The sequence below is a fragment of the Protopterus annectens genome, chromosome 16.part0, assembly GCF_019279795.1.
Source record: "Protopterus annectens isolate FY-2018-M chromosome 16.part0, PAN1.0, whole genome shotgun sequence".
Taxonomy (NCBI): domain Eukaryota; kingdom Metazoa; phylum Chordata; order Ceratodontiformes; family Protopteridae; genus Protopterus; species Protopterus annectens.
This window is the reverse complement of record NC_056750.1, coordinates 486,280,940-486,299,749: the sequence shown is the minus strand read 5'-3', so window position 1 is coordinate 486,299,749 and position 18,810 is coordinate 486,280,940.

The window sequence follows — 18,810 nt, the reverse complement described above, 5'->3', positions numbered from 1 at the left end:
ATCATCGGTATTGCATAGAATATCAGAGTCCTTGATACATTAATGAAAATGCATGCAGTTATTACACTGAAAAATGTTAATCCACAATTCTTGCACTTCTAGCAGACAATAGTTGCAAAAAGTTATGATCACAACAATTCTGAAATACTGGAAAAGTTGGGGTGAGCCTAGTTGTTCTCACTTACTAAAAAGAAGTCATGATTCTTTTGCATCAGTGTTTGGGACAAAAACCTAAGAGAACTGGAAATCCAAATAAGGTAGGGGTGTTAACTTTGAGGATTATAACAAGGCAAGGCAAGGTTTTACTAGTTAATATTTATAGGAACATGAAAGTGTACACAAATTGTTGACATTCTCTCTCTCGTTTTCCAAAATGCTGAAGGATACATGCCTTATGGTGTTTGGCAAAGATTTCAAAATGCATCTTGAATTTTTTTTTTTGGCAGAAGGGAGGGATAGGTTATCTTAAGTCAACACTGCACTCAGATATTATATTTATGAGATGGATTTAACAGACTTTTTAGGGGAGTTAGACACCCTTCTTTGATGGACTTTAACAGCAAGACAGGATGACAGAACAGATTGTATATACATCAGAAGTTGTTGGGGAATGTCTAAAAAGTAGAGCACATGCATTTTTCATTTCCAATTATAATCAATCACATCCTGAGAGAGGAAACAAATATTTACACACAATGGCACAGTAACAGGCTAAAAATGTATAGTTTATTTATAAGAATTGTGGTTTGAGGATAGATTAACGGGATTACAAGAAATTTGAAAATAAGCTTTAAATGAAGAGCATGGAGCAAGAGACTGTCCTGCTTGTGAGAGCTGTAAGGAAGTAAGGTGCAAGGGTCATCTACTTTAGATTATTTGAAGAGGTTATAACACAGATGCATATTAAAATATTCTAAGGGGAAACCACTTACTGAAATTTTACGGTAGCAAAATGAGTTCCTCATCATGTTGATGCTTAGTGGCACTTTTTGTTTATTTGGTTTTGCCATTTTAAATAACTTCTAGTCCTTAATGGAGCTGTCATTTTAAAGATGCAGATGAGCTCAGTTTTCTGAGGTCTGTGAGATAAGGGAAAGCATAAAGCTATATGGGGACAGGGGGTGTTCAATACTTACATTTCTGACTGCAGAGTTAAGGACAAGGAAGGAGTTGATAACATTAACTAAAGAACAAGCAAAGGAAAATAACAATACAACTATTTTAGATTAATAGAATTATTACAAAAGAATTTAAGAAAACTTGTTTCCACTGAAGAGTCAAAGCCTAAGAAGATGGGTGAATTTTTAGAAAATCTGTGCTTTCTACCATTTACAGAGAAAAGAAGAACTAAGTATTACAGGAGATATACTGGGTGTCAGATACGCTGAAACATAAGTAGGCTCTAGGACTGAACACATTTCCCTATTTTTATAACTAATATGTGGAAACTGGCACCCACCTTCATTGAAGTGCATCACTTAGAGGAACACCAGGTAATCTTTTCCAACTCTGCCATGCTTGTTAATATAATATAAAAACAGAAACCAAAGAAAGTTCCAATTAGTTTGTACAGTTATGGACATCCACTACTACAATTAGTTTATTCAGTTATGGACATACACTACTAGTCTCACTGGAGGTGGACATGTTTGCAAAAATAACATCAGTCCATTAGCAAAAGGTAGTTCAACATCTTATGATTCCTACACAGTAGCATTTGTAAAAGGGAGAATGAGTATGGTCGTACCTAGTTAATTTGTGAGACAATATTTAGAGGTTGGATAGCTATTTGACAGATCCACTTGCAGCACTGCCAGATTACCAATGGACAATTTACTCTATTAAATGGCTGTTTCTCTGAAAACTACTGGAGAAAAATTGCCTCCCCTACAGCTTTAGAGTTTAAGTGAAAAAAGGATCCCAGAGCATAAGTGCTACTCAATGCTCTAGCCTGCTCATACTTTCACCTCACTAGGTAAATCCATCTGGTATATCCCGTTTCCCCTCATGTTTTATACTTCAAGTGGAAACTTAGCATGAATGATTGCGTACAGTTGTGTTTTGTGTTGTATACTATTCAATATCAGAATTCAATTAACACTTCATGGTTTGCTGAAGTGTAACTTATTTTTATTGCACATGCCTTCCTCATAAATGTTTTGGACACTAATTCCACAAGTTTATTGCTAATGACTTTGGAATCAATCTGCAATTATTTTTTTCCTTTTGAAGTTCAGTTTAATTCTAATGCCAGATTAATGAATATGACAGATTTACTGGGTAAGTAGGACAGGAATATGTGTTCAGCACTCGACACCAGTGTGGCTCATGTTTTACAGGCTGATATTAGAAAAGGTTGGCGTAATAGAACTTTTCATTCCAGTCTTGTAGACTCTGACTTTAATGGTAACCCTATTTATTGACCAAGCTGCCACAAGATATATTTTACAAATTAGTCATAACTCTTACATTATATGTGGAAGGAGGTCCAAAACTCAAACAATAATGCTTATATGATTTCATTAGTGTTGCTAAGGATTTTGAAAACAGAAAGGTTAAGAAATGCAAGGCTTTGCAATGGGACCATACTTTTCTCATTAAATATATTCAACATAATTGGGTTTCTTGAGGCTTAAGAGTTATCTAAATTTCCCAGGGTATAAGTGAGAAGTATACATTATATTATAAGATGGTTTACTTTTTTTTATAAACTCAGCATGCAAGTTATGGAAATTTCAGTAAAGCACAATGAAATTGACATGCATTCATTCTTTAACTAAACAAATTAATAAGTTAACTTCTACAGAATGACTCCTATAATCCAACATATAATATTTTTTAGGACTGGACAAATTATACGATGATGTAGTTTATATGATAAAAGAACTCCTGAGGGACAAAATTGTCCTTACTTTGAAAAATTCTTGGAAGACTGCCAAACAATGTATTTATTTATTTTACATTTGTTAACCAGGATAGTCCGACTGGGCACGAGCCCATTTTCAGCAGAGCCCTGAGAGAAAAGTTCCAGAAATACAATTAATGTAGGTATTAATATAAAAAGTATAAATGCATTGATGTGAAAAGAAAAATACAAATCTAAAATTGACATCTAGATAGAGCAATAACAATTATAAGAATAATCAATAGTACAGTGAGAAGTAGACATCATAAAAATTGATGGAGGCAATAATTGCTTTCTATTACACAGATATTATTTAAGAGAAAAGATTAACTTTGTATACAGTGGATATAAAAAGTTTACACACCCCTGTTAAAATGACAGATTTTTGTGATATAAAAAAATGAGACCACAATAAATAATTCCAAAACTTTTTCCTCCTTTAATGTGACCTATAACCTGTACGATTCAATTGAAAAACAAACAAATCTGTTAGGGGAAAAAATATAAAAAAATAAAAATGTACAATAAGCTGGTTGCATAAATGTGCACACCCTTAAACTAATACTTTGCCGAAGCACCTTTGGATTTAATTATAGCATTCAGTCTTCTTGGGTACACACCTGCCATCAATTAAAGAGACTCTGATTAACCCCAAATAAAGTACAGCTGTCCAAGAATGATTTTCCTGACATTTACTCAGTTGCCTGCTACATTAAAAGCCATGGTTCACAGAGACCTTACAAAGCATCAGAGGGATCTCATTGTTGAAAGGTGTCAGTCAGGAGAAGGGTACAAACAAATTTCCACAGCAATGGATATACCCCGGAACACAGTGAAGACAAGTTATCAAAAAGTGGAGAAAATATGGGACACTAGTGACATTGCAAAGAACTGGACGTCCCTCAAAAATTGATGTAAAGACAAGATGAAAACTGGTCAGGGAGGCTGGCAAGAGACCTACAGCAACACTGAAGGAGCTGCAGGAATTTCTGGCAAGTACTGGTTGTGTACTACATGTGACAACATTCTCCCCTATTCTCCATATGTCTGGGCTATGGGGTAGGGTTGCAAGACAGAAGCCTTTTCTTACACAGAAAAACATCACAGCTAAAATTTGCAAAACAATAAATCAAGTCTCCCAAAAGCATGTGGGGAAAATGTGTTATGGTCTGATGAGACCAAGGTTGAACTTTTTGGCCACAATTCCAAAAGGTACGTTTGGATCAAAAACAACACTTCACATCACCAAAAGAACACCATGCCCACAGTGAAGCATGGTGGAGATCAATATCATGCTTTGGGGTTGCTTTTCTTCAGCTGGAACTGGGGCTTTAGTCAAGGTGGAAGGAATTATGAACAGTTCTAAATACCAATCACTTTTGGCCCAAAACCTTCAGGCATCTGCTAGAAAGATGAAGAGGAATTTCACCTTTCAACATGATACTGACCCCAAGCATAGAGCCAAATGAACAAAAGAATGGCTTCACCAGAAGAAAATTAAAGTTTTGGAATGGCCCAGCCAGAGTCCAGACTTAAATCCAATAGAAAATCTGTGGGGTGACCTGAAGAGAGCTGTGCACAAGAGATGCCCTTGCAATCTGACAGATTTGGAGTGCTTTTGCAAGGAAGAGTAGCCAAATATTGCCAAGTCAAGACGTGCCATGCTGATAGACTCCTACCCAAGAAGACTGAATATTGTAATTAAATCAAAAGGTGCTTCAACAAAGTATTAGTTTAAGGATGTGCACACTTATGCAACTAGCTTATTGCACGTTTTTTTATTTTTTATATTTTTCCCCTAACAGATTTGTTTTTCAACTGAATTGTACAGGTTATAGGTCACATTAAAGATGGGAAATATTTTGAATGATTTATTGTGGTCTAATTTTTTTATAACAGAAATACCTAGCATTTTAACAGGGGGGTGCAAATGTTTTATATCCACTGTAAACAGAGAAAGAGAAGGAAGGGGTTAGAGGAAGGGAATGCATAAGAAATGAAAGTATAGATTCACAGGTTAGATAAGAAGACATATAAGGGGAGATTAGCCAGGGCTGATGCAGGAGCAGATTCATTTCCTATGTAGATAGTCTCTTAGGGGTTTCTTAAATTGAGCTTTGTCTGTAATGCGTAAAATGTGTTTGGGAATGTTGTTCCAAATTTTTGAAATGCAGTGGGAATAGAGAAACAAGACAGAGAACAGCAAAATGACCAATTCCAGAACTATCCATGACTTTCAGGAAAGTTTTTGGCTCACCAAAAAAGGGCAATGATTCCACACAGATCAGAGTGGCAGACAAAAATACAGACAGAAGCAAGGTTTTTAGATTGGGAGAATTATTCCAGTCTTCAGGAAATTCAAGAGCATTCTAGGGGAAGAAAGAGGAACTCAAGGAGTCAGAACCTCCACAAGTACTACAGAAAAGTTCTACAGCTACACAGGCAGCAGCAGCAGCAATTTGTAAGATACAATACTTCTACACTTGAACAAATGTTTTTTCAGAAGTGAAATGCATCATTTAGAAAGAGGGTCTCAGTTTTATTGCAGCATAAAAGTACTATTTTTGAACTGTTCATGACGAAACCAGAGATTTTCCTCAGGGACAGGGTTTCTAAGCCCTTGAAAAACTCATTGTTTAACATATAGTATATTCATTTGAAAGACAGTGGAAAAGGATATCACAAAATCTGCTTAGCAAGTCCAAAAATTAATATTATAATTCGACATCTTTGGGGAGAACTGCCTTGCCCAAACTGTGAATATATGAGGAGAGAAGAAAACAGAAAATAGGAAAGGGTTAGTACTAATGGGCTTTTCCAAGTGTATAAACAGACTGCAAGAACTGATTAGTTATACTAACGAGCATAGCTGGCTTTAGGCACCAGCGAACCCGGGGTTGCTGGGGACCCCTTCTTCTTGGGGGCTCCTAATCAAAGCAAGCTATTTTATCTTGATATTTGGCAACATGTCTGTCAAACCAACAAAAGCTAGTACAGCAATGTTGTATATTCAATAAACCAGGTAGATAGTAACTCTTATTTACATCTCCTTTAAAATTCAAAGATATCTCTGGTTACAGCAACAGTGTTTTAACAGGCTTCACAATTCCATTAAATATTTTTAACCTGACAGTCTTGCTGACTCAGCTAACCCTGTTGGTGGACATTCTCTCCATTAAAACTAACATTATAGACAGTTTTAAGTAACTACAGCACCCATAGATGCAGTTGGGGTGCCCTTAATTATCCTCAACTGTGTCGGGGTCCCACAAAAGCTGCTATTGGTCATTAAAAAATGAGAAAAAATGTATTAAATTCCTGATTACACTGTTTAAACTGAATATGGCTGTGATATGTCCTTGTTAGGATAAAGCTGATAATAAACACAGGCAATGTAAACAGTAGAGAGAAAAGCAGCCCAGACCTCAGTGGAAACTTTGGATTTTAAGAAGAGCTGATGCTTCCAATCTTCAGGGATGGCTATCTGTTTCATGGAGTTTTATAAATACTGGCAGAATATCAGATACTAGAACTTTCAACTTCTTTGCTGAAGAATTCAGTGCAATACCAAAAGTAATAGAGAACAAAGCTCATAGTCAGGAGCATATTTTAAATACTACTCTAACTTAAAAAGTTAACAGAATAACACCTTTTGCATCAACATGCATTTCTGGACAATAAGAAATGAAAAACTCTGGATTTGACTGGCTATAATACTGAATGATTTACCAAAAAATCAAATGTTTCACAAAGGAAAGAGCAAAATTATGAGCAAAACCAGGCTCAATCTGTGAAATTGAGGACAGTGACACTTCTGTATTACTCCTCAATAGGTAAATTAAAGTGACTTAGCCCTTCTGATGTTTGATGACTGCTAATCAGCAATCACTGATCTGGTATGGCTGTGTTGAATGATGTAGTGCTATTTGCTGAAATCAAGTGTGTGTGTGTGTGTGTGTGTGTGTGTGTGTGTGTGTGTGTGTGTGCGTGTGTGTGTGTGTGTGTGTGCGTGTGTGCGTGTGTGTGTAAAAAATATCACTGACATATCTGTGCACACACTCAGTAATGCCAGAACACATACATGATTCGTCTGGGTATCAGTAAAATGCAGCTCACAAACATTCAGACACTGGTGGCCACCATTGCCCACAGTGTATAAATGGATTCAGGGAGCTCCTTTAATCATCCTTGACTGTGTGGGGGGCCCCACAAATGCTGCTGGTTAGGAAAAAATTAGGAGAAAAAAATGCACTAATTTTCTGATTACACTGTTTAACATGAGCAGTGAAGTGATATGACCCTGTTAGGATAAAGCTGATAATGACCTCTCAACTCATCTGCACCCATTCTAAAACCAGCCCTGCTCAGATGTGTTGGGGCTTGGGATTGTGTGGTTATTACTTCTTTAATTTTCATCACAGTCAAACCTTGGTGGTGTGCACAAGAGGTCATCATAGCTTGGGTTCGGGCCGAGAACAGTGTGGTCATTGTTTCTTTTACTTTTCTCACAGACCCCAGAGGTGTAGAAATAAAGTTACTTTAGATTGTGTATGTGGAATGTGCTATCTAGGAATAACAAAGTAGAATACATTGCTGTTATCATGATTTTTTCACTTTACTCAATCACACATCACTCATTTATACAAGTGACTGCCTTTTTTTGGGGGGGGGTGTTAGGGAAGCAGGCAGTATTTCCAGACAGCACCTGTGTGCCCTGCAGCTGCTGGCTTGTTAGATTATTGTGAGCAACTATTTTGTCAGGTTTGAACATTAAGCACAGATACAACATATGTCTTCCTTGAAAGGATAAAAATAAAACTGAAATATTTTTCTTATTCATAATTTTAGAATAGGCCACAACTGGATTAAAAGGCTGGGAAAATGCCCTAAACTGCATCCCAGAGCTTCTATAACCCTATTGCTTCTTGGGCCCTGGCTTATTTATGTTATTTCTTAAATGGTTACTATTGTGCTGTCTTGGTCAGGAAAGGTATGTTTAAAAGATGCAAGGAAAACCAAACCTGAACAGCAACACTGAATTTCTTTCCTTAATCATAATTTCTGTTTAAGCCATCTTTGGAAGAAAACAATGTACAAAAGGAAAAATAAAACTTTAAAATGCAATTTAAGCACATAGAAAGTTATGGCTTATTGAAAAAGATGAAGAGTAAGGCAAAATGTAAAAAATGAAGAAAAAAGGTAATGTGCATGGTACGGGAGCCCAACATGGATGGAAACTTCAGTGTGTGTGTGTGTGTGTGTGTGTGTGTGTGTGTGTGTGTGTGTGTGTTGTGGAGCTGAAACAGTAAGCCTATGGTGTCATTTCACCTAAGACCAAACCTGTACACAGAGTTGTTGTAATGTATCACTGCTACAACTAAATGTCAGAAACTGTAAATGCCCTTTTGTGAGATGGGTCAACACAGTGTGGTAGACCCGTTGTAAGAGCATTGTAGCTACAAGTCCGTCTGTGCGTACTATACCTAAAACTTTGCAGTATGAACTAAGAGGTTGCTTAGGAGGGGTGGCAATGACAGGGTGATACTTGGACTGGAAGTGCCTATGGGGCCCTAAAATTGACATTTGCTGGGGGCCCCCAAAATGCTAACACCAGCCCTGCCAACAAGCATAAACAGGTGACTTTCAATAACAAACAAACCGGAATTCTACAAAGAAAGCAGTCCTGATACACGGGGCAGTCCCAGTATGTATACACTCGACAAGTCTTAATAACGTTAAAACTGTTTATTAAAACATACAACGTTTTCGTTGCTCCTGCAACTTCTTCAGAAAAGACAAAAGTAGTATAACAAATAATTGTAATAGTAACGTTGAATTTAAAAACTCATGTGGCTATTCATAGCCAATCAGTTCATCCACTGTCATACATATTAATGAGTGTTATCCATGTATTAACCCTATAAGTACATTTCTTTATAAAAACCCTGTCAATCACCCTATTTCATTTCCATTACGTTAACCAACTATCAATTCAAAATCAAAACTTTATAGTTATTCATAAAATAAAACGTACTCTATTCAGTTATAAGATAAAAAAAAGTAAATAAGTTAAAAACATTTCCTTGAATGTATGTTGAGATTTTATCAACAAGTCCTGTCTGTAGTTATATCATTTATAGTCTCATATAACTTTTAAGTTTCAGCCAACAAGAAATACTACAATGGTCGTTCAGACCAGGGAATGTGCATGCATTTAATTTTAATTGCCAAACTAATTCAGCACATTCAAGTGCTAAAGATGTAGGACCACCTCTAATGTTTTCAGCTATTTGGTCAATGGCTGTAAATGCAAAACTGTGATCAGGACACTGTTCAATGTGTCTTGCTAGAGTGTTTTCCTTCTTGTTTTTAGAGATATTGTATGTATGTTCATATACTCTATCTCTAAATCTGCGGTCCGTCTTACCTATATAGTAAGCAGGACAAATATTACACTGTGCTAAATAAATAATACTTTTAGAATTACAGTCAAGTCTTTGTTTTATCAAGAATTGTGTTGGTGTCTTGTTGACTGTAAATTTATTCATAGGTTTAACGTTCTTACACATACTGCACATTCCACACTGAAAACACCCTTTAATTTTATTGCTAAAAGTTATGACTATTTTCTAGTGTCTTTTTCAAATTAGTTCCTTTCTTAAAAATGACTGAAAACCTAGTACCTAATCTAGCCCATAGGTTAAAGTCTCTCCCCAACAGTTGCCAGTTCTTAATTAATATTGATACTATAGCATCACTGTCTTTATTAAAAGTTGTTATAAAGCTGATGTCAGCTTTCTCTTTGCTTCTAACTGATGCTACTAGTGGTGTTGCAGTAGCTCCTTCTCTCCCTATTGAATTTTCTAAATGTACCGTGTCTGTCAGTCCTACACGTGTTCTATTCGTTGGTTCTTTTCTTCTAAGAATGGCTGTTAACATTCCTTTCATTCTTTTCAGTTTAATTTCACTAGTTATTTCTAGTATTAATGACTTAGGGTACCCACGATTTATGAACATATTTCTTAAGTTGTCACATTCAATATCAAAGTCATTATCCCGTGTACATAATCTTGTAGCTCTCACTAGTTGTCCCTTAACTATGGAACGTTTTTGTTTAAAAGGGTGGGCACTAGAAAAGTGTAAATAAGAGTTACAATATGTTGGTTTTCGGTATATGTTTGATATTATTCCATTCGAATTCGTGTCTCTAATTAAAGAGAGGTCCAGATAGTCAATATGGTTCGAATTGAAAGTGTAAGTGAATTTAAAGAAGTTTGTGGTTGAGTTTAAATATTCAACAAATTCAGAAACTTCATGTTGGGTACCCTTAAAAATTACAAGTATATCATCAAGGAATCTAGTATATAGTTTAATTTTACTATTCCTAGAACTTTCATCAAAGATGAATGTTTTCTCCCAGTGGGCTACTACAATGTTTGCTAAACTAGCTCCACAAGGCGAGCCCATCGCTACACCTTGTTTCTGTAAGTAATAGATATTGTTGAAAGTAAAGTAGTTATTACTCAAAATGATGTCTATTAATTCAGTGACTAGTTTGATTTCATCATCTGGTGCTTCAAGGTGTTTCAGTACTAGTTCAGACCATTCAGTAGCTTCCATATGGGGTATAGACGTATATAAGTCTATTACGTCTATTGTTATAAAGTTGTCGTCAATGTCCATTTCTATGTCATTTAAATTTAATAACAGTGACCAAGAATCTTTACAAATTTGAGGTAGTTTCTTGATGTATTTTTGTAAAATGAAGTCAACTAGTTTTGAACACGGGTATGTGAGGGAAGATCTTGCATCAATTAAGCATCTCATGGGGGGATTGTTAAGATTTTTATGGATTTTTGGTATTCCGAACATTACTGCAAGCTTAGGGAATGGAATGTTTATGAAGTTAAATGTGTCCAAGTCAATTCTCCCTTCGATGAACAAGTCTCTCAGGTAGCCCTTTACCCTACTTTGAGCTATATTATACTCATTTAGTGTGGCTACACTATAAGCTGTGCTTAACAATACCTCTTCCATCTTAAAGATGTAGTCGTCTACATCAAAAATAACCAAGCCCCCTCCCTTGTCAGGTTTTATACATATCACCCCTTGTATTCTCAATAGTTCTAAGGCTTCCTTTTCTTTTTTTGTAATGTTATCCTGTATGTTAGAATGTCTTGGACAAGAATACAAGTGTCTGATGTCCATTTCTGATACACCTTCAAAAAGGTTCAATAAGGGGTGAAGTGGTGGGTTGAAAGTGCTTGCTGGTTTGAATCTAACACTACTGGTGTCATTGTTACCTAATAAACAGGTTAAATTCAATTTTCTAACAAAACATTTCAGTTCTATCAAAACTTGTGCAAGGTTCATACTCTTAGTTGGCACAAATGTGTTACCTTTGGCAAGGACATCAATCAATACAGGGTCCAAGTCAATAGATGAATAATTATAAATAACAAAGTCCCCAGTTGAATTTTTTAACAAGACAAGTTTGTTAGTTAGTGTTTGTTCTTGTTGTTCCAGTATCTGGGTTTCTGGTTCCGGGCAGCTCTGGCATATGTTGTATTCAATTGCTGCCCGTCCTTCTGAAAAACCGGCTCGTTAGGGTCGTTCTGTTGTCTTGAGTCGTTGTTAATGTTTAAGTTAGTTCTATTGGAAAGCAATCTTTCACTTCGTCTCAAAGGACCTTCTGTTATAGGGACTTGTTCTTGCCTAGGTGTTTTGTCATAATCATTATTCGACTGTTTGACATTTTTGTTGTTAAAAGGATACTTTTTGTTGGACCAAATTTGTGACTCATGGGGTACCGGATATGCAGTATTGTTTGAGTACGCTAGCCGGTCTCTAGTCAGTTTCTTCACTTTTGTCTGTTTTAATTTGTCCATCAATTGGTCAATACTGTCAAACACCCTAGAGTAGTCATATTTATATCTAAAATAGTCACAGTCATTTTTTATATCATCGTCGATGTTCTGGACTTCAAGTAAAAGTTCCTCAATTTGTAAGGAATAGTATTTAATCATCAGTTCCATTAATTGGAATCCTGTATTGTCGAATAGGTTAATTAAATCTCTATGAAAGGGTGATTCAGGGGTTAAACCTGTAGGAAAATGAAAGCAACGCAGCCCCTTAGGAACAAGTCTCTCTTTGAGACACTGTTTAAAATAAGTTACTTCTAGCTGTAACTTTTTAATCTTCATTAGTTTTGTATCAAACACTTTTAATTTTTCAGTCATTGCTGTGTTACTTACATTTCTGTGGCTGTCTTCGCTGGCCGGACACTCTTCGTTTAAGTTGAAGGCTGTTTTTAAAGTCTCTGTGTTGTTGATCCAGTCCTTAAACGAAAGGGAGCCTATAAGCTCTGCGTTACTGCCACTTGCTGTGTTGTTACCATTCTCCGTGTTAGTTTGAGTCCGCAGTCTATCTGGTTGACCTGGTGGAATACTGCTCATATTAGAAGTGGTGCTCCCATTTAGTGAACAGGAAAGTGACGGAACCAGAAGCGCGTTGTCACTAGGAGTAGGTTTATTGCGTCTATCCAAGTTATCAAGCCGTTCTGCCATGTTGTCCATTCGTTTTGAAATGGACTTTAAAAGTTCTAAAAAATTTTTGTGCTGATCGTTGTCCGCTCCTCTGTTCCATGAGCCCATGTTTTGTGGACTCAACATGGGTGGACTGCTCGGGCTTGACAGAGTTCCGGAAGCCATAACAGACTTCACAAAAACTAGGAAACTGTAAACTCTCAATAACAAACAAACGGGAATTCTACAAAGAGAGCAGTCCTGATACACGGGGCAGTCCCAGTATGTATACACTCGACAAGTCTTGTTTATTAAAACATACAACGTTTTCGTTGCTCCTGCAACTTCTTCAGAAAAGACAAAAGTAGTATAACAAATAATTGTAATAGTAACGTCGAATTTAAAAACTCATGTGGCTATTCATAGCCAATCAGTTCATCCACTGTCATACATATTAATGAGTGTTATCCATGTATTAACCCTATAAGTACATTTCTTTATAAAAACCCTGTCAATCACCCTATTCCATTTCCATTACGTTAACCAACTATCAGTTCAAAATCAAAACTTTATAGTTATTCATAAAATAAAACATACTCTATTCAGTTATAAGTAAAATAAAGTAAATAAGTTAAAAACATGTCCTTAGATTCTATCAACAAGTCCTGTCTGTAGTTATATCATTTATAGTCTCATAAAACTGTAAATGCCCTTTTGTGAGATGGGCCAACACAGTGTGGTAGACCCGTTCGTTGTAAGAGCATTGTAGCTACAAGTCCGTCTGTTCGTACTATACCTAAAACTTTGCAGTATGAACTAAGAGGTTGCTTAGGAGGGGTGGCAATGACAGGGTGATACTTGGACTGGAAGTGCCTATGGGGCCCTAAAATTGACATTTGCTGGGGGCCCCCAAAATGCTAACACCAGCCCTGCCAACAAGCATAAACAGGCGACTTTATTTGATATCAATAAGCATGCAGACAGATTGATGATCTATTGAAATTTGTTTACCACTGCAGAGCATTGATCATACAATGACCAGATTCAGGGTAAGCCTGGGTTACGTCATGATGTAACAACACAATGTACAGTGCACAGATAAAGTACAGTTTTGTACCTACCATAAATGTAGATGTTCGAGGATCCACATTGCTGCAGTCATAACCTGTGGGTTGTCCGCTGTCCTCGGTCGGCCCGAATACCAAAGAGCCAGGCTGGCGTCGGTCATTGTCGCTTAGAGCTGATGTCAGTACGCAGTAGTACTTAAGCGCATGACCAACGCCATATCCTCAGTCTTTCTTGCCCCAGATGTCAGAAGGCCTAAAAATGAAGGCCAGAACTAAAGTAGTAAAAGCCCAACAACCACCAGTGTAGAAATAAAGAGCATTCTAAAAAGAAACCCAGCAACCACAACCATAGAGGGGAAGGAGGGAGGGATAATTGGACTGCAGCAATGTGGATCCTCGAACATCTACATTTATGGTAGGTACAAAACTGTACTATGTTTTTCGTCTCACATTGCTGCAGTCATAACCTGTGGGTAGAATCCCAAAGCAAAGGAAAAGGGAGGCTGGCAAACTACAATGCATTAGGAGCTGCTAACATGCCCTGTAAAACTGCAGTGGCAAACCCAGCCCTGGACTTGGAATAAAGAGGAAGATGGTAATGTTTAGTAAAAGTGTGTACTGAACTCCAAGTAGCTGCCTCCAAAATATCCTTAGTAGCTACACCCCTTAGAAAAGCAGTAGAAGTGGCAGTCGCCCTAGTAGAATGAGGTCTGATCCCAGCAGGAACATCCTTCCCATGATGGGAATAACAAAAAGCAATACAATGACCAATCCACTTTGAAATAGTCTGCTTTGAAACAGCTTTCCCTTGTGAACTCAAAGCAAAAGAAACAAATAACTGTTGAGTCTGTCTGAACTCCTTAGTTCTGCTCAAATAGTAACGTAACTGCCTGTGTATATCCAAAGAATGCAAGACTTTTTCACCCTTATTTTGGGGATCAGCATAAAAAGTAGGCAAATGAATAGACTGGTTCAAGGCCACATTAGAAACCACTTTAGGCATAAAAGTAGGATTAATTCGCAAAGACACTCTATCCTTATTAAATATCAAAAAGGGTTCAACTGCCATGAGTGCCTGCAATTCAGATACCCTCCTAGCAGAAGTAATGGCCAACAAAAAAGCAGTCTTCCAAGACAAAAACTTCAGTTCAGACGTAGCTGCAGGTTCAAAAGGAGGTAAAGTAAGTTTCTCCAAAACAAAATTGAGATCCCAGGAAGGAGTAGGAGCTCTACGTGGGGGTCTTATATTCTTTGCCCCTCTAAGAAATTGTTTGAACAAAGGATGAGAAAATAAAGGAGGGTCACAATCATAGTGAGCAGAAATGGCTGCAGCATGAACCTTCACAGAAGAGAATGACAAACCCTTGTCCAGTAATTCAGTAAGATACTGTAGTGCAAAACTCAAATTAGGCACTGAAACATCAAAACCCTTTGCAGTGCTCCAAAGAAAAAATCTCTTCCATTTATCAGCATAAACTTTTCTAGTGCTAGGCCGCCTGGCTTCCAAAATGACATGCAAAACCTGTTGAGGAAGCTGAGACCCCACCGGCTCCATCACAGAATACGCCAGGCTGTTAGATGGAGGGACTGCACCTGAACATTGAGAAAATGATTGTTTGACTGGGACAACAAATGAGGAACCTGTGGCAGAAGCCAAGGAGGCTCCTGAATTAAACTCCTCAGCAGAGGATACCAATGCTGACGTGGCCAATCCGGTGCTATTAGAATCATGCAAGGCTTGTCCTGCCTGACTTTCAAGAGTACCTTGGGGAGAAGAGGCAGAGGAGGAAAAGCATAAACGTGAAGGTTGTTCCAACTGAAAGATAGAGCATCCACTTTCCAAGCATCTGGGTGGAACATCTTTGTGCAAAATTTTGGAAGTTGAAAATTCAGTGGAGAAGCGAACAGATCTATGTCTGGAGTTCCCCAAGCCACAGTCAATTGTTTGAAAACCTGAGGATCCAGTTTCCACTCGTGGGGATCCACAATTTGCCTGCTCAATATATCTGCTAAGCTCCTGGCAGAAACCGTGCTTGAAGATTTATTCAAAAACTCAGAGCAGTCTCCCACAAAATCATTGCTTGCCTGCAAAGAGGGTAGGAATGGGTCCCCCCTGCTTGTTGATGTACCACATGACTGTTGTGTTGTCTGTTTGAATCAACACCTGTCCGGCTGGAGCAGGTCCTTGAAGGCCATCAAAGCAAATTGAACTGCTAACATCTCCTTCATGTTGATATGCAAATGTAGTAGTTTGGGAGGCCACATGTCTTGTATCCATTTCCCATTGAAGTGTGCTCCCCAAGCCAAGTCCGAGGCATCTGTCGTTAGGATCTGACTCGCCTCTGGTCGGGTCACAGAGAGTCCCTTGTTTAGGTGACATTCCTGAGCCCACCACAAGAATTCCTTCTGGATGCAAGGTATAATCCGAATGACAGTGTCCAAACCGTGGCAGTGTTGAGTCCACACACTTTTGAGATACCATTGTTGCTTCCTCATATGCAGTTTTGCATTGGGAAGTACTAGAATGCAAGATGCCATGAACCCCAAGGCTTGAAGGACTGTCCTTGCATTCAGCCAGGACATTACTGATAACTGCTGGAAGTAAAGATGAAGAGTTCTTTGTTTGTCCGGGGTTAGAAATGCCATCTGAGAAGCTGTATTCAGTCTCACACCCAGAAAGCACATGTCCTGAGAGGGTACTAGACTGGACTTTCTTTCGTTCACAGAATACCCTAGGCACCTTAAAACTGCCATTACATACTGGAGATGTTGTAGTAATATGTCTTTGTTTTGAGCAAGAATCAGGCAATCGTCCAGATAAGGGTAAATTTGTATTCCTCTCTGTCTGAAGAAAGCAATCACAGGAGCCAGAACTTTTGTGAATACCTTGGGCGCAGTAGATAAACCAAAGGGCAATGCAGAGAACTGATAATGCGAAGTACCAGCCCGAAATCTCAGGAATCTCCTGCAACTGGGCCTGATAGGGATGTGAAGATAGGCCTCTTTGAGATCCAGGGTTACCATCCAGTGATCTTTGCCTAGCATAGGCAGAAGTTGTTGTAATGTTAACATCTTGAACTTTGGAACGTCTAGGTAGGTATTGAGAATAGACAAATCCAGAATTGGCCTCCAAGTGTTTCCTTTCTTTGGCACTAGGAATAGACAGGAATAAAATCCTAGGCCTACTGCTGATGGAGGGACCACCTGAATTGCCTCCATCTGCAAAAGCAGAGAAATTTGCTCCTGAGCCTCCAGCCTTTGCTGAGGAGGCACATCCGGCATGCCTTTGAAAGGAGGAAAAGTGTGAAAATAAAACTTGTAGCCTTGATTTATTATATCCAACACCCATTGGTCCTGGGTGACCAAATTCCAGTTTTGTTTGAAAAGTCCCAACTTTCCTCCTAGAGGAGCTGCCAGTAAAGAAGGGTCTGGCAGCGGAAGATACAGGTCATTGGGTCTGCTTACGAAAGGGCTGACCCCTACCCTCACCAGAAGACTGTGCAGGAGAGCTCCAAGTCCTAGGTCTGAAAGAACCCTGGCGTGAGCCCTGCCTCTACCACGTCTAGACCTGCCCTTAGACTGATAATCCGAAGAAGGATAAGACCATCCTCTAGCAGGCCAATTCCTACTAAACTTAGGGGGCTGCACCTGCATAAAATCCTTGACCGTCTGCATAGACTTAGCCTTATCTTCCATCTTTTCAAAACGGATTCCACAGGAGGGGCAAAAAGTACTTCAGATTGAAGAGGAGCATCCAAAATCCGAGCCTTAACATGCTCTGACAAATTTTGATCCTTAAGCCAGGCATGTCTACGAATAACTGAACCTGTAGCAGCCACCTTGGATGAAGCCTGAAGAGCATCAAAACCACACTGCAAAGAATGTTTGCCAACTTGATCTGATGCATGAACCAACTCCTGGAGCTCCTTACACTCTATACCCTCAGATAAAGCATCCACCTTAGATTTCAATTGGCCTAACAAAAAAGTCTGATAATTCAGCATATGAAATTGGCAATTCAAAGCCCTCATAGCTAACGTAGAGGAGGTGTACACTTTTTTCCCCCCACCTATCTAACGCTCTAGAATCCTTATCCAAAGGAACTGTATTCTTAGCCACAGAAGCCCTAACACCCTTCAGACCTTGAATAATAGTTTCCGGATCAGCTCTAGGACTCTTGTACAAATACTTATGAGCTTCTGGAACTCTGTAATACCTGTCTGGCTTAACAGGGGCCAGAGGCAAAGAATCAGGATTAAGGGAAGATTCAGAAAAAACATCCTGAACAACATCTAAGACAGGAGGAATAGCCAAGGGCCTATGTTGTGGCAGAAACAAAAATTCCCTAAGCCTTTTCCGAGAATCTGAAAAATCTTGACCTTCCCACTTGAAATGTTCCCTCATGGAATGTAAAGTCTCAGAAAAAGAAAAATCCTCTGGAGGAGAAGCAGACGGACAGGAGTCCTCTGCATCCGAATCTGAATAGGAATGGAAATCCTGAATTTCTTCAGCTGAGGATTCAGAGTAGTCAGAGGAATGATCCATTCCCTCTAAATCTGCCTCCACCCTAGGCCTCTTCTCCTGGGGGGGGGGGCATAGAACCCCTGATCAAAGAAATCAAGTCCTCTGCCATTTTCAACATATGCTTTTTAGGAACAGGGGCTGGAGAGCTAGAGCTATGACCAGGGCCAACAAGACAAGGTTTGGCCTTAGCATGGCCTTTAGCCACTGAAGTAGAAGGCCTAATAACCTTTTGTAAAGCTGGAACTACAGACACCTGAGAAGCACCCTCAGCCTTGCCTAACTCCTGAGAGGCCAACTCCTGTAAAAGTAAAGGTTCCCCCTGGGATTCAGCCGAACCCTCGGCAGGATCCACAGATTCAACCGGAGGCTCCGTAGAACCGGCGTCCGCAACGGACGACTCATCCGGTTTAGACCTTAAAGATTTATCCTTATGCTTTTTAGCGGTAGCGGGCGTCGGAGGATCCGACGGCATGTTATAGTTACACCGTTTACCAAAAACAAGCCTGGCACAGTCTAATCTTCGTTTAATGGTGCACTTATTAAATCTAGCACAAAAGCGACACCCGACCACGTCGTGCTCAGGCCCCAAGCAAGGAATACAGAAAGAATGATAATCCCTATGAGGTATCAGTTTCCCACAAGAAATACAATTATTAACTTTTTCTGACATCCGGATAATTGAGGCAAGAAAAGACAAAAGTTTCCCCAACGGGGTACTTAGCCCAACTTGGTCTTTGGTCTGAAACTCGAAAAATGAAAATTTCAGAACGCCAAACGGCACTTGCAAACG